The 16,239-nt window shown below is 43.7% G+C and overlaps 1 protein-coding gene across 8 annotated transcripts in view; it reads right to left on the bottom strand.

The window, feature by feature from the left end:
* The window catches only part of JADE2 (jade family PHD finger 2), a 132,225-nt gene that overhangs the window by 108,377 nt on the left and 7,609 nt on the right, over window positions 1-16,239 (bottom strand). For 6 of the 8 annotated variants that reach the window (XM_042935249.1, XM_042935137.1, XM_042935152.1 and 3 more), the window contains exon 2: window positions 4,185-4,465. The gene's annotated coding sequence lies outside the window, so the exon portion shown is untranslated. Of the gene's footprint in view, window positions 1-4,184; window positions 4,466-4,930; window positions 5,144-15,324; window positions 15,343-16,239 lie in introns of those variants that run through there. The other 2 variants (XM_042935185.1, XM_042935157.1) reach the window with 2 other exon arrangements.

The raw sequence follows: 16,239 nt of genomic DNA, 5'->3' as shown, positions 1-16,239 counted from the left end.
AATTTAGTGGGCATCCCGAGTAACTAACTCACCTAGGTTCTCTCTGCCTTCTGTTGTCTTTGAGTAGACAGTTCTCGTCTCTAAAGATGGAAGTGAAGTTGTAGAAGTTTGAGAGTAATGTAATTCCTGTTCTCAGAAACACAGAAACACAGACTGTGGCTGGCCAAGGACCACCAACTGTTGCCTTGTGGGCACTGACTAGTTTTGCACCCATTTCTAAAATCATTTCAGCATCCCTTATCTGACAACCATGAGTGATACTTTGAGTTCTCCTTTGAATTCGTTGTGATAGGAGCACCGGGGTGGTTCAGTCAAGATCTTGCGGTTTGTGAGTTCAAGTCCCGCATCAGGCTTTCTGCTGTCAGTGCAGAGGCTGCTTCCTATCCTCTCTCCCTGCCCGTCTCCTGCTTGTGCTCTCTCTCAAAAATAATAAATAAATGTTTGGATTAGTTGTGATATTTGAGTGCTTCTCTTATTAACTGATGAATTAAGTTAAATCTTCAACACACATTCATTTTATATTTGAGGAGAGGCATTACTGCATACTTTTTAAAAATTTATTGTGAAGGAGTGCCTGGCTGGCTCAGGTGGTTAGAACATGTGACTCTTGGTCTTAAGGTCCTGAGTTCCAGTCCCACATTAAAAGAATTTCACTGGAAGGGTGCCTAGGTGGCTCAGTCGGTTAAGCATCTGACTCTGGATCTTGCCTCAGGTCATGAGCTCACAGTTCATGAGATTGAGCCCCACGTCAGACTGACATCACGGAGCCTGCTTGGGATTCTTTCTCTCCCTTTCTCTCTGCCCCTCCTCTGCTCTCCCTCTCTCTCAAAATAGATTTAAAAAGAAGAAAAAGCAAACGAAATAGGGTAAAACTACATCTGGGCATATTGCTACAAGCCAGCCAAGGGTAGCCAGAGGTGGTTATGATGCGCTGCCTGCCATCAGGGAAGAGGATAAGGTTCAGGCTCCGCCCATAGGCAAACGGGTTCCAGGCACCCACCACCATAGCCACCTGTGTCAGGAGCTGCTCAGGTAAGGAGACTTCCTCACTGTTCCACACCTGCCACTTCTCCTCCCTCCTGCCCCCCTGGTAGCACAGTTCAGGGAACAAGGATGGAAGATCATGCCAGAATGGAATTTCTTCCTCCTGCCTTTCCTCCCCTGACAACCTGAGAGGCATCTTGCCCTCGCCAGCTTACAGCTGAAAGGCGAGAATCACTGCCAAACCCCTGCTTGCAAAACAATCCCCTTCTGAGAAGGGGACACAAAATTTCTGTCCCCTGAATCCTGTTTTCCTCTTGATTTACACGATGGTCCAGATATGCTCTGGCTTCCATCATCGTGGGTGGCTCACCCATTGGTCATGGTCCCAACGCTTCATATTTTTCTGTCTTCATGAAACCATCCTTTAAACTGGTATTTATTTAAGCACAAGAGAATAAATCCTTTCTTCTAGGAAGGGCTCCATCAACCAAACTTGGATATATATCTGCTGTTTTCTAAGTGTGTATGTACGATAGGGGAGACAATACCCACAGGCAGTGGAACCATCTCTCAGCCCCAGGAGGCTCCCCTGACCTTTGGCATAAGTGTCTGCAGTCTCTTGAATTTAGCACATCAGCACACAAGCGCTTCCTTAATGAACTCTGGCCTGGAAGGACTGAGGAAAAAGGACATGGCATGAGTCCTGTATGTCCCCTTACTGACTGCACACTTAACTGGCCTGACTAGGGCTGGCCTTTCTGACACTTACCCACTAAGCATGAAGTCACAGCCACCCCTGAATCCAGGAGCCAGTGCTCCAGGTACTCCAGAAACTTTCCCAAGCATACCTACGTTATACAGAGGGAGAGTCTTACCCTTATTGCTACTACTTAGGGGTGTTTGAGCCCAGACTCCCACTGTCGTCTGACTACATCACTCTCTGCCTTAAGTCCTTCAGTGGCTCCCTTTTGCCTGCTTGATAAAGTCCAACCTCCATGGCCTGGCCTTCAGGTCCCTTGCTTTCCAATCTGGCCCCAGCTATATCTCTGGCATCATCTCCCTAAACCATGGACCTCAGTGTTTTTTGTTTTTGTTTTTTAATGTTTATTTATTCTTGAGAGAGAGAGAGAGACAGAGTGTGAGCCAGGGAGGGGCAGAGAGAGAGGGAGACACAGAATCTGAAGCAAGCTCCAGGCTCTAAGCTGTCAGCACAGAGCCCGATGCGGGGCTGGAACCCACGAACCGTGAGATCATGACCTGAGCCGAAGTCGGACGCTTAACTGACTAAGCCACCCAGGCACCCCTGGACCTTAGTGTTTTAACCATTCATTCATCCCATGAACACTGGAGTCCAATTTGCATATACATCTAACAGTGTTTTCCAAGCTCTTACAGATGCTCAAAATGCCTCATTTCAATGGCAGTGTCTCTCTTATTAATTGATGTCATCAGAATTGCATTACTATAGCTGCAGATGAAAGCACGCCAGTGCCTGTTTAAATGCAGGGCCTTACTCTGGTGCTCACACTACCTTCATGGCTGCACCTGGGTGAACATCACACAGACCACTTTTCAGAACAGCTCTCTCCACAGGAGCAGCTGCAGATTCCTCCCACCTCCTAAAAGCTCACTGCTGTGGAGCAGAGGCAGTTGTATTAGGACACATCGCAGCATCTCACTGCCAAAGTGACAGCTACAATTATGTTTTGGCCGACAGCTGGAGATGAGAGAATGTACAAACAACCAAGGCCACATGAGCCTTCATGAATCAGCAGTTTGTAATACATGTCCAGCTGGTAGGTGAGGTGGGCAACCTGCTGGCTACAGATCTCAAGTTAGCACCTGGGACCCTCCGGTGAAGTCCTCCACGGGACGGCCCCAACAGCCACCCAGGATGCAGAAGGGCAGAAGAGTGGGGTGGTCAAGGCTGGGTAAGGTCCAAGCCCGAGGGATAGGCACCTGATTCCTAGGCAAGGGCAGGGGCAGGCAACACAAAGGGCTGAACTACTCAGTGGTGGAGTCCATCTTGCTCAATAGCCTGGTGAGTGGTATATTCATATTGGATAGAGGGTTCCTGTTGAGACCCCAGGGCACCACCTCCATGAGGAGCCTGACTGCCATAGGCATGATGTCAGGATAGGGGCCAAGACACCATAGCAAAAACAATCACAGCAGCGGCCATGATAGCGGCAGCTTCCACTAATGGAGACTTCCATATGCCAGGCACCAGGCTTGACCCCTTTACATACGTTTCTTCCTTTTGTCTATAAGACAATCCACTGAGGCAGTTTCTGTTATCATCCCTTTTTACCAGCAAGAAAACTGAGTCTTAGGGAGGAATGTGATGGAGGCCCAGTAGCTGGCAATTATGGAGATGGAATTTGAGCTCAGACAATGTGGCTCCAGAGCCTGGTTGGTTTATGGCCTCATTATCCTGGTTTGGTCCTTTCAATCTGGTCTTGGTTGCAAGAAGCTAAGAGACCCTCAGCACGTTCCTCGCATAGGGTGAGTTGTGTTGGGGCCTCCAAGTAGACTTTGGTCTGAAAGCCAAGATGTTACCAAAAGAAAATAAACAACAGCTATTTCAGATGACAGGTGCTGGGCTAGGAAATTGGGGGAAAAATGAAAAAGCTACCAGGATTTCCTCATTGTACATTTTTTGCTTGTTCAACAGAACAAGCATCATCAGGAAGCTGCTCTATTACAAAGTGTTGTCCCTGAAGACAGAGGGCAGCAGCAGGAACTGTCCTTTCTCTCTGACCCTGGGTCCCTCTGGGGCCCAGCACCAAGGGTGGCCTCCTGAGCCCAGGGCTTGGCTCTTACTCAGCCTGACCTGGGTTCTGGCCAAGGCCTCTGGGAGGGGCGGGCTCAGGCTCTTGGTGTTTTTCCGAGGAGTGCTGCTTCCTTTCTCATGCCCCTTTTTGGAGCAGAATCTGTCCATCCTCACTGTCTGCCCAAACGCAAGCAGACAAGAAGGTCATAGGCTAGCAAATCTGTTCCATACGCTTCCAAAGGGGGCATCTGAAAGGCCAGTGGGGCTGGGGCACAGGAATGTTTGGATTTCAAGTGGCTGCTGCCCATGAATCACCAATTGCATTTTGTGCTCTCAGCTCTGTGAAGGCATCATTTCCAGCAGCCTCACACGGAGCTGGCGGCCAGAGCCTCTTAGTGGGGCTATAAATAGCAGATCATCAACTCACCTCTTCTGAGCTCAGCACAGGCTTCTCAGTTCACTGTGAGTCTTCCTGCTGCCTGCGTGTCAACGTCACTCAGATTTCCCAGGTGAGGCCTGGCTGAGAGATCCAGGGCTTGCTCTGAGGGACTGCATGGTTTGGGTTCCCAGAGCTGTTCAGGGTGAGAGTGAGGGCAATGGCAGACTTTTGAAGAGCTTGACATTTCAGGCGTCATAATTATAATCTCCCGTATCTGAGCTCCTCTCCAATTAAATCAGTGCCAAGGGACTGTCATTTCTTTAGGAGTCCTAGAAATAAAAGGCAAAAGAGTCACCAAAAACACACCCAGAGAAAGCCACCTGGAGCGGGTAGCAACAAATGAAAGGTTTCATGCCTTCCTGTGGACTTGTCCCCTAACACTGAATGAAATATTTTATGGCTCGCCAGCTGCAGAAGTGAGAGACACTGAATGAAATACTTTACGACTCCCTGGCTTGAGAAGTGAGCTCACATGTTTTAGTATTACTCACTGCTACCATTTATGGAGGGTTCCCTGTGTGCCAGGCTCTGTGCCCAGCCTTCACAGGCAGCATATCATTAAGTCATCCCAATAGCCATACTGGAGTCAACTCTACCATCACTGGCTTTCTGCAGGTGAGGAGGCAGTGGCTCCCACAGTCACAGGGACAGGGCTGCTGGATTCCAGAGCCCAATTTCTGAACCACCACACTTTCTGACTCCTGCAAAAGAGGAATGTTGGGGTGTCCACGTACTTGGGTGACCAGTGGGAAGTGAACTGTAGTCTCCTTTCTTCAACTCTATGCACTTCATGACTCCCAGACTCCTTTAGTACACAGAACGTCCCCTGTCACCATCTTCTTCCAAATCTGACTTTCTCCTAGCTTTCCTGTGGGAAGGCACCAGCTTCCACTTGGCTCTCCAAGCTCAGAGTAATGGTCTTCCTCATATCTTCCTCCCCTGAGGCCCTGAAATAGTCAAGGATACGGTGGGACTCCTTCCCTCTCCCTCTCCTCCTTCCCTTCTCCAGGTGGCAGCCTCCCTGTAATCTCTTTCCTCCTCTGCCTCAAAAGTTTGAGGCCTGGTCCCCTTTATTGGTTTGTCACAATAGCTTTCCAGCTCAGTGATGCACCTGGGGAATGTTTTAAGAACACAGATTCTTGGGGACCCTGGGTGGCTCAGTTGGTTAAGTGTCTGACTTCAGCTCAGGTCAATGATCTCACAGCTCATGAATTCGAGCCCTGTGCCTGGTTCTGTGCTGACAGCCCAGAGCCTGGGTTTGCTTCAGAATCTGTGTCTCTGTCTCTCTCTCTGCCCCTCCACCACTTGCTCTCTCTCTCAAAAATTATAAACATTAAAAAAAAAAAAAAGAACACAGATTCTTGGTTGCCTCCCTCCTTTGGTCCAGACCACCTGAAGTCAAATCTCTCAAGGTAGAGGCCAGGATCAGGATGTTTTAAACAGCTCTTCCAGTGATCTATGAAGCCAGGATTAAGTCTAACTGCCTGCCTAGACTCCAGCATCTCTCTGTTCTCAACCCTCTCAACCACAGCTATCAGTTTGATTTTCTTAAAGCATAGTTTATCTTATGTCATTCTCCTGCTAAAAATCCTTGAGTAGATCATGCTGCCTGCAGGAAAGCACAAAATTCTTAGTGTGGCGTTCAAGGCCCTCTCCATCCTGGTCCACTCATTTTCCTGCCTACCCCATGCCCCACCCTATACAGCCACCTCTCCCTGAGTCAGTCTCCTGGCCCTGCTTTCTCTCCTTTGCTTATCTGGACTTTAGGTGTCAGCTGGGCACAGCAGAACACACTGAAACAACAGTGAACCCTCCTTAAGACGCTGAGTCCTCCAATAAAAGGAATGAGGAATTATTGCTAAAATGCCCCTCTTGATTCAAGTACCTTGTGTGCAATTTTAAGTGAAGAGAGTTTTGTGTGGCCTGCAGATGAAAGGAGATCAGCCAGCAGATACAACCCAATAAGTAGTAATGTGTAAACACAGGATAGCAGGAGAGGTGGGGCTTGTGATTGATTCCAAGGACATGGCATTTCAGCATTCTCCTTGCTTTTACTCAAGTCGGAGACAGAACAGGTCTGGTAAGCACTGGGGCCAGGGCTATGTTTCAAAATGCCTCTCATGCTTTTTTGTCCCCCAGTCCCAGACAAAAGCAGAGGACCGCATTTGGATCTTGTTCAAAAGGTCAAGAGTGTTTTACTAAAACGATTAAACAATGTATGTGTTTGGACTTTGAAATCCTTTCCCATAAAGAAATGCCTACCCCCAAATAAAATAAAAAGTGATTGTGTTGACTGACAGCAGGCATTCTTTCAGAACGGGGTCTGGAAATTGTTCCCCTCAAGAGCTTTCAGAGTGAAAATGAACCCTAAAAGAACTTCTGGGTAAATGTGGCAGAAGAGCCTCTCATGAATCTCCATCTGCTCCCTCCCAAAACTCTACTAAAAACAACTATAAAGGAGTAAAAAGAGTTACAAATCCACAAGGTCTATGAGAACAGGCGGGGAGACAGCAGCAGACAAAGGATGGAAGCACATTTTTGGAAGGTGGGAAGCACAGGAAGGAGTGGTGAGTCACACAGCAGCCCGGCAGCCCGGGGGAGGTTGAAGGCCTGATTCCTGCAAAGGGGCTCTGAGGGGAGAGGCAGGCCTAGCTGTTTAGCTGTCGGGGACAAGGAGGACAGAGCTGCAAATGGGAGGGCTAGTGGAGGCTGTGTGAGAGCACAGTCCCCAGGGGCAAAGGGGTTGTACACCTTGCCCATTCCTGTAGGGCACCTGTGGTGCTCACTGGGGAATTTGGATCAGCACATCAAGCAGTGTGGAGGATGTGAATAAAGTGCAGAGAATACAGACAACAGCAGAAGTCTAGATACCGAAAGGTAAAATCCCAGCCCCTTTTCCTCATGCAGCCAGACACAGCACTTACTCCCAGGATGGAGACTAAAGAACCCTCTTCTATAGAAGCTGAGCAAACTCAAGGGAAACACCTACAGATACAGACATGATATGGATACAAACCTTCAATGGAAGAGCCACCTCATGACCAACTACCTCTACAGGGAAGTTTGCTGTTTGACAAGTTCCATCTAAGCATGCTGATCAAAGCATAATTCTAAGATATTATCAGATAGCTGAGATCCTCAGACATTTAAGGAAAGCTTCAGACAAGAGAGACAGGTATGTGGGGAAGGGGAGGAGAGGAAGAATGCCTAAGTTCAGGGAGAAGAAAGCTTTAAAAATGCTATAAAATCCTCAGGGAGAGAAAATAAGGTTTCTACTTCAAGGTTCATTATCCATGAAATGTCAGAACACCAGGGATAATAAAGAAAAGACCCTGAAAGGACTCAGAGAGGAAAAACAGGTCAACTGAGAGGACTGATGATCAGAATGGCACCAGACTACTCAACAGCAACACTGGAAGCTGGGAGATAATGGAGTCAGGCCTTTAGAACTCTGAAAGAGAATTAGTTATAGCTTAGACATCTAAACCCAAACCACTAATTACGGGAAATGGTAGAATAAGAGATGTTTGCAGACCCAAAAGACCACAAATAATGTGCCTCTCACACTCCCTTTCTCAGGAAGATCTCTACCCAAATAAAAGAATAGTCCAAGAATGAGGAAGACATGCCCAGGAAAGGGCAAAGGGATGCCCATAGTGATGCTGAAGGAGAGCCTGGATGACAGTAAGGCAGAAGGCCCAGGGGCAAGAGCTCCCCTCTGAGCCAGAGGATAGAGGACTTCAGGTGAGAGATGGCCAGATTACCTGACCAGTATGCCCAAGTGGAAAATTATATTGAGGGGCTATTAGACAGTTATGAGAGTTAGCAATATGTTTATAAAAAAACTGAGTAAATAAAAAACACAGAGCTATTGCGACCTATAACAAACAAACAAACAAACCCCATGACACATAAACTGTGAAAGCAAATAAATGCTACACCAAGAAAATTTACGTAGCCACAGTAATGTAAACACAGATTATTGATTTAACCAGAGATTGTAATAAACAGCGTTGAGAAGCTGGGGGAAAGGGAAGGAGGATGCAGGTGGCAGTGGATAAAAGAAGCAAAGCCTCATCTCCCATAATTGCAAGAAAATGGATAATGTCTAAAACTGACAAATCAACAAAATAACACTATAAGCATATTATTTAGAGAAATGGAGGAGGTGGTTAAAACTGGCAGAAACAGCTGAAAGAGATTATTTATTTATTTAACTGGGTACCTCTGGGTATCAGGCTGGGGTTGGGTTTATGTGGGACAGGGAACTGCGATTTTCTTCTCCCCCCCCAAAAAAAATTTTAATGCTTTATTTATTTGAGAGAGAGAGAGAGAGAGAGAGAGAGAGAGAGAGAGTATAAGCTGGGCAGGGGCAGAGAGAGAGGGAGACAGAATCCACAAAGCAGGCTCCAGGCTCTGAGCTGTCAGTATAGAGCCTGACGCAGGGCTTGAACCCATGAACCACGGGATCATGACCTGAGCCGAGGTCGGCCGCCCAACCCACTGAGCCACCCAGGCGCCCCGGGGAACTGCTATTTTCCACGATACGCCTTTTAGTCCTATTTGACTTTTTGTGTGTATACATTATTTTCACAAAAAATAAAAAGTTTTTAAGAGAGAAATCAAGGGGCGCCTGGGTGGCTCAGTCGGTTAAGCCGCCGACTTCGGCTCAGGTCATGATCTCGCGGTCCATGAGTTCAAGCCCCGCGTCGGGCTCTGTGCTGACAGCTCAGAGCCTAGAGCCTGGACCCTGTTTCGGATTCTGTGTCTCCCTCTCTCTGACCCTCCCCCGTTCATGCTCTGTCTCTCTCTGTCTCAAAAATAAATAAATGTTAAAAAAAGAGAGAAATCAAAAGCTGGGCACTCCATGAGTTCGAGCCCCGCGTTGGGCTCTGTGCTGACAGCTTGGAGCTTGGAGCCTGCTTCGGATTCTGGGTCTCCCTCTGTCTCTGCCCCTCCCCTGCTCATGCTCTGTCTCTCTCTGACTCAAAAATAAATAAAAACATTAAAAAAAAATTTTTTTAAGAAAAATCAAAAGAAAATATTTTCAATGGACAAAAACATGTCAGGTATTCATTAATTACATCTCTGTGATTTTTTCTGTCCTGTTGATCTTCCTCTTCATTCATCCATGCATTCATTTATTTTCTTTCAAAGTCTTAAATATGGATGGGAAAATGTGGTGGGGTGGCCAGCAGAAAATGCATTTGGGATATGCTTACACTAAAAAAATGATTTGTTGTTTATCTGAAATTCAAATTTAGTCAGGTGTTCAGTACTTTTATTTCACTAAATCTGTCATTCTAAAATGTGGCCTCTCCTTTTGCTTATCCCACAGGCTAGGCCTAGGGCTAGACAGCGGAATGAGAAAGTTCGTCTGCAATTAATATTCACAGTGCGGGAGACAGGTATAGAAACTAACAAAACTACCTGGTCAGATGCTGAGCAGTGATTTGTTACACAGTCAAGATGTGTATGGCATGGTGCCAACACAGAGTCTGTGAGTATATTAAAGAAGTATATTAAAGAAGTGCAGTTCTTGCCCTGTGACTGGAAGCTGGGTCCCCCATGGGCCCAAAGCCTGGAACTTCTCCCTCTATTTGTCCCTCGTGGCTTGGGAGCTGGGCCTAGGGCTCCTGGCGGTGGTCATCATCCCTCCCGCAGCATTTTCTCACCAGAGAGGGGGTGGGCAGGATGAGAAGTGACTTCAATTTATCTAAATTCAGGAGTGGGACCACACACTTCATCCTTCTTCCTTTTTATTAAAAAACTAGCTCTTACGGCGCCTGGCTGGCTCAGCCTCTAAAGCATCGATCTTGATCTTGGGATTGTAAGTTCAAGTCCTATGTTGGGTGTAGAGACTTAAAAATAAAACCCCAAGGGGCGCCTGGGTGGCGCAGTCGGTTAAGCGTCCGACTTCAGCCAGGTCACGATCTCGCGGTCTGTGAGTTCGAGCCCCGCGTCAGGCTCTGGACTGATGGCTCGGAGCCTGGAGCCTGTTTCTGATTCTGTGTCTCCCTCTCTCTCTGCCCCTCCCCCGTTCATGCTCTGTCTCTCTCTGTCCCAAAAATAAATAAAAAACATTGAAAAAAAAAAATTAAAAAAAAAATAAAACCCCAAAACAAAAACTGTCTCTTAAGCAAATTCTTACACGGATGCCTAATCTTGTCTGTAGTGTGCTTACTTAAGAGTTTCTCTCAAAGGAGGATTTTTTTTCTTGAACCATGGGGAGAGTCTCCACCACCACTGACTAATGGTAGGAAGCTAATCATTTTCTCCCTTTTGTGCTGGGGAAAGTGTTCTTTGGGGTTAACAGAAGTAACACTAAGGATATGCGAGTCCTCCTGCAGCTAAAATCATCTCTGGAATATGAAAACATAAAATTTGGAAATACATAAATGTATATAAAGAAAATCAGCTATAATCTGAGGAAGAACACAAAACATAAAGCGTTTTTGTTTTGCTATTAATTATTCCTATGTGAGTAGAGGTCAAGGGCAGCCAGGCAGGCAGCAGTTTTCAGAAATTTGTCTGGGATTAAGATTATTAGCTATAGGGTCCTATTCTACAAAACTAGCAGTGAGAATGACAAAAGAGTTCGCCTTGCTTAAGCATTTTCAATGCTTTCTAAAAACAAATAGCTGTGGCCATATATTTTTTGTTAATGGTAAAATACTTAATTATGTATCTTGGTCAATCATGAATTTTTTGTAGATGTGAGATAACTGGGAGCTCAGTTCAACCCAAGCAAGTATTTTCTACTTTTCAGACAACTATAATTGTTTAAAGTTTTTCTATTTAAAGATGAAATCTGACTTCATATAGCTCTCTCAATCTTTGGCCCTATGCCTGCCTTGAAAAGCAAAGAATGAGTTATCTTCTACAAAATAGCCCTTCAAGGATCTGAAGGCAGTCCTCACAATTGTGTCCTCTGCTGCCATATGCCACCTGGTCTCCAGATCCCCTCCTCCATCTCCTTCCTGGTGAGCACTAGTTCATCAATGTGTGCTTGAAATGAGGCATTCAGACTGAACTCCTGGTATGGCCTGAGGCATACAAAATAGCAAGAACTGTAACTTTCTGTGATCTGAATGCTGAAAATTCATTTGGTTAGGTAAAAGCAGCCGCTAGATCGCTGTTTTAAGAACATCAACTTTATGGTCTCTGGCAGAGAGACGAGTCTAATTCAATAGAAAAAAACCTTAAGCTTACACTTACAACAGATTAAAATATTCATGCATCTAGATACAGAAACACCATCTTATATGAATATAAATAATGGATTAACAGACAAACTTTTGCACAACAGAAGCTAACCTGATTTTAATGTTACTACCTCTCAGTTACCTTTGCACAGTAACTTCCTGCAGTAGGAAGCCTTTGGGGAATGTAATTTCCACTGCCTTGTGATGTTAATTTGAGGCAATTATCATAAGTAGACTAAAAAAAGTTTTGCATATTATTTGTTCTTGTGGAAGCCCTGGGCTGTTGGCGAGTCAGGATACTGGAGAGGCCATAGGAGAGGAATATTCAGAATTTAGAAACTTCTTTAATAGCCTCGAATCATAAGGTTTCAAAGCTTTTAATGTTTCCCAGCTTTTGGGCTGGTAAAACCTTCTTTTCTGCAGATGCTGGGAAGCCAGCTTGAAGAGCTCTGAGAGCTCTCTCCACTTGATATTTTAAATGCACCTACATTTTCAGGTTTTCCAAGGTAGGATAAGCAAGAGTAAAACTGCTTCTCCAGTCCATTTGGCTACTTTAAAACAGTTTTGTCAGGTATAGAGGGGAAAATAAGTAAGCTTTTCCCCTTGACACTTCCAGAACCACTGTAAACTTGGGTTACTTGCTGAGCTTACGTGTGGTGGGAAGAAATAGAAAACCCTGGTGTCTGTAGTTCAGTGCTCTCATCTGACCACCCTCAGGAGGCCTTTTTGAGCCATTTCCAGGAGTGTTTTAACCTGTTGCATTGGTCCCCCTCTTCAAGACCAAAATCAGAATCGAAGAGTTTAAAGTGTTCTTAATAGTAAGTAACTTGCTGTTTCTCCAGATATTTGTTCCTGTGCCGGGGCCCTAGGCTGGGGGTTTTCAGCACATCAGTCATAAAGTGGGAGGCTACACAAAAAGAAGAAAGATTTTGCTCAGGAGAGTATGGAAATTCAAGAATGTGAGAGCTGTGATTGCAATAACTACGCAATGGCTTTAAAGACGAAGGAAGCCCGTGGCTGGTACAAGTTTAGGCACAAACTTTCTACTATGTACTTTGGCAAAATACAGTATATGCTTTAAAAGTGTGCGTGTTCAAGGGGCACCTGGGTGGCTCAGTAGGTTCGGCATCTGACTTCGGCTCAGGTCATGATCTCATAGTTCAAGCCCCACATTGAGCTCCATGCTGACAACTTGGAGACTGGAGCCTGCTTCAAATTCTGTGTCTCCCTCTGTCTCTGCTCCTCCCCTCCTTGCACTCTGTCTCTCTGTCTCTCTCTCAAAAATAAACATTAAAAAAAAAATAAGAAAAAAAATTGTGCAGGCTCTTTTGAACCAGGAACCTCACTTCTAGAAGTTTATCAGAAGGAAACACAAACAAACCTGGATATCCACAGAAGTTCAGTTGAAAGGATAAGTCATGTTGGCATTGACTAAAATTTTTTATCATAACTTAAAAGTAGGGGAACGTCCCATTTCAGAAGGAACACAGAAGTGTTTTGGCTTTGAACTGTCACCCTCAACAAGGATAATAACAAATCTGCCAACTATGTATTTGGTGAAACCTAGAGAAAAATACAACCTCCAAAGTGTTGATAAGAGTTGCCAAAGACAGGGACACATGGGTGGCTCAGTTGGGGTTAAGCACCCGACTCTTGATCTCAGCTCAGGTCTTGGTACCAGGGTCGGGAGTTCAAGATCCTCGTTGGAACCTACTTACAAAAAAAAGAAAAATGTTGCTAAAGATGAAAAAAAGCAGAATGTCTGGCCAAACTTCTTGAGTGAGGAGGGAAAATAGAGCTTCTCCAGCAAGTATTCCCTTCCAGAAGGGGAGGATCCTACTCTGAAAGGGAACTACAAGGACAAGGCCTAAATTAAACAAAACAAGATTGCTGGGGATGATAGAAACTCTTGGAAAGCACTATGGGGGAGAGAGGTACTTTTAAAAGTACTCTTAGAAACAAAGGCTGTAAAAAATTCTGGGAGACAAATGGACAGAGAAGCTCTCCTCAACCAAACTGAAATCTAGAGGAGGTGACTTCTCACAGAAGTCATGTTTGAGATCCATCACTGTGATAACAGAGAGAGCTTCCTTGGTCCCACCTCTCCACCCCTCCACCACATTTCTAGGGTAAAAACTGCTACCAGCAACAGTGGAACAACACCAGCAAGACACTCAAAGGAAGAAAAGTATGGGCCAAGAATTCTATCCACCAAACTGATCTTCAAGTATAAAGCTTACAGATATTTTTAAAAATAATTATATATTTTTTATTTTGAAAGAGAGAGAGAGCAAGCCGGGGGGAAGGGCAGAAAGAGAGGGAGAGAGAGAATCTTTAGCAGGCTCCACACCCAGCTTGGAGCCTGACTAGGGGCTCAACCATGAGATCATGACCTGAACTGAAATCAAGAATCAGATGCTTAACCAACTGAGCCACCCAGGTGCCCCAAGGTTAGAGAAAAACATTTTAAAACATGTAAGAAATCAGGGAATATTATTTTCATGAGCCCTTTCTGAAGAACCCACTAGAACCATAAAACAGCAGTCTTAACATCACGTGGCAAGCCTGATGAAATCAGGGTAAAAGGACCTTCCTTGAGTATGGAATGCATCTAACTATAGACATAAGAGTAAAACAAATATAGAAATCAGGGTGACAGGTCAGAATTCAAATGTTACATGCCTTAATGTAGAAATTTCTGGAGAGAAGATAGGAATAAGAATGAGCTTACGAATTGCCTCGAGTCAATGGATTCACAGGATAGTATTTAAAGTTTCTAAATCAAGTAGAAGCTCAAGCATATTTAATACAAACACTAAAATTGATAATCCTATGATTATATGATGGGGGGGAAGGATTGGATTACAAGATAATTTTATTTTGCTCATGGTAGGGAATCAAAAGATACAGTGCCAAAAGAAAATGGATGAAGGGTATTTTACATAGATAACTTCTAGAATAAAAATACAAAACTTCCTAATAGCAAAACTACATTAAGGAAAAGGGGAAATACAAAAATGCATTATGAAAACCAACATAAAATAATGACACAATTGAGAACAAATATATCTGTCATTTCAATAACTATAAATGAGTTTAATTCATCTTTTAATTTTTTATTTTATTTTTTTAAACGTTTATGTATTTATTTTTGAGAGATAACACATGAGCAGATTAGGAGCAGAGAGAGGGATACAGAGGATTCCAAGCAGCCTCTGCACTGTCAGCACAGAGCTTGATGTGGGGCTCGAGCTCACCAACTGTGAGATCATGACCTGAGCCGAAATCAAGAGTCAATCGCTTAACCAACTGAGCCACCCAGCCACCCCATAACTCATTTTTTAAAAATAGTTTTCAAAATAGAATTCAAAGTTCGATCCAACTCTAAACTGTACACATCTAAGATAAAATGATTCTGAAAGGCTAATAATAAATGGATGGGCAAAGAAAGGCATACCAAAAAATTATAAACATTAAAAATCTTAATATCTGACAACATAAAATTCAGGGCAAAAAGCTTTAAGCAAGATAAAGAGAAGTAATCTTTGTAGCTAAGGACTACAATTCACTATAAAAATTTAAGTTATGAATATTTATGCATTAAGTAATATAGCAAGAACTTTCATATAATAGAAACTATAGAGATATAAGGAGATTTAGACAGAGACACACTAATAACAGAAGAACTTTTTTTTTTCTTTAAAGTTTATTTTATGTATTTTGAGAGAGGGAGAGAGAGAGCAAGGGAGGGGAGAGAGAGGGAGGAAGAGAGAGAATCCCAAGCAGGCTCTGTGCTGTTAGCCTGGAAGTTCAACTTGGGGCTTGATCGTTAGGAACCATGAGATCATGGCCTGACCTGAAATCAAGAGTCAGTCCCTTAACAAACTGAGCCACACAGGTGCCCCTAAAAGACTTTGATTTACCTTTCCCAATCCAGAACAGATCAAGTGGTCACAATTAAATGATGATCTAGAAGTCCAAGCAACACAATCAACAAGGCAGATGTTATTGATAGGGATCAAACATTGTCCTCTGAGAATAGAAAACATACTATGTTTTCGAGTGCTCTGGAATATTCATACACATACACTTAGACACACACACAAGATTATATATTAGGCCACAAACCAGACCTCATTACCATAGTGAAAATAATGCAGATAGCATTTTATAATAATGACACAAGAATCATTGACATTTATAACATGTTCAGAAAACAAAAATTGTGCTCTTTGGATATATATGGGGGTCTATATTAAATAACTCTATAATCAAAGGGAAAATATAAATTCAAAATTGCATAATTTCTAGAAAACAACAATAATGAACATACCATATAGAAGGATCTCTGAGTACAGTTAAAGTAGTACTCAAAGAAAAATTCATTTCATTAAATAATTATATCAACATAAATGAAAGAAAAAGAAATGGATTAAACTGGCTTAAAAAACTAGAAAAATATTTTTAAAATAAGCCAAAGGAAAGCAAAAGGAAAATTTAATAAAGATAAATACAGAAATTAATCAGTTAAAATAACAAAACTATAGTGGAACTTATTAATAAATAAGCTTATTCTTAGAAAAAATTCAATCATGTTAACTAACTGGAATTTAAATAAAAGCTTGAAAAAAAGAAAAAAATTCGGGGCACCTGGGCGGCTCAGTCAGTTAAGCATTAAACTTTGGCTCAGGTCATGATCTCATGTTTCATGAGTTCAAGCCCCATGTTGGGCTCTCTGCTATCAGTGCAGAGCCCACTTTGGATCCTCTGTCTCCTCTCTTTGCCCTCCTCCAACTCTCTGTCTCTCAAAAATAAATTAACATAAAAAAAGAAAAAAT

Source organism: Panthera leo, chromosome A1 (genome assembly GCF_018350215.1).
Source record: "Panthera leo isolate Ple1 chromosome A1, P.leo_Ple1_pat1.1, whole genome shotgun sequence".
Classification (NCBI taxonomy): Eukaryota; Metazoa; Chordata; class Mammalia; order Carnivora; family Felidae; genus Panthera; species Panthera leo.
The sequence above is the reverse complement of the archived record's forward strand: the minus strand, read 5'-3'. Positions and strand labels throughout refer to the sequence as shown.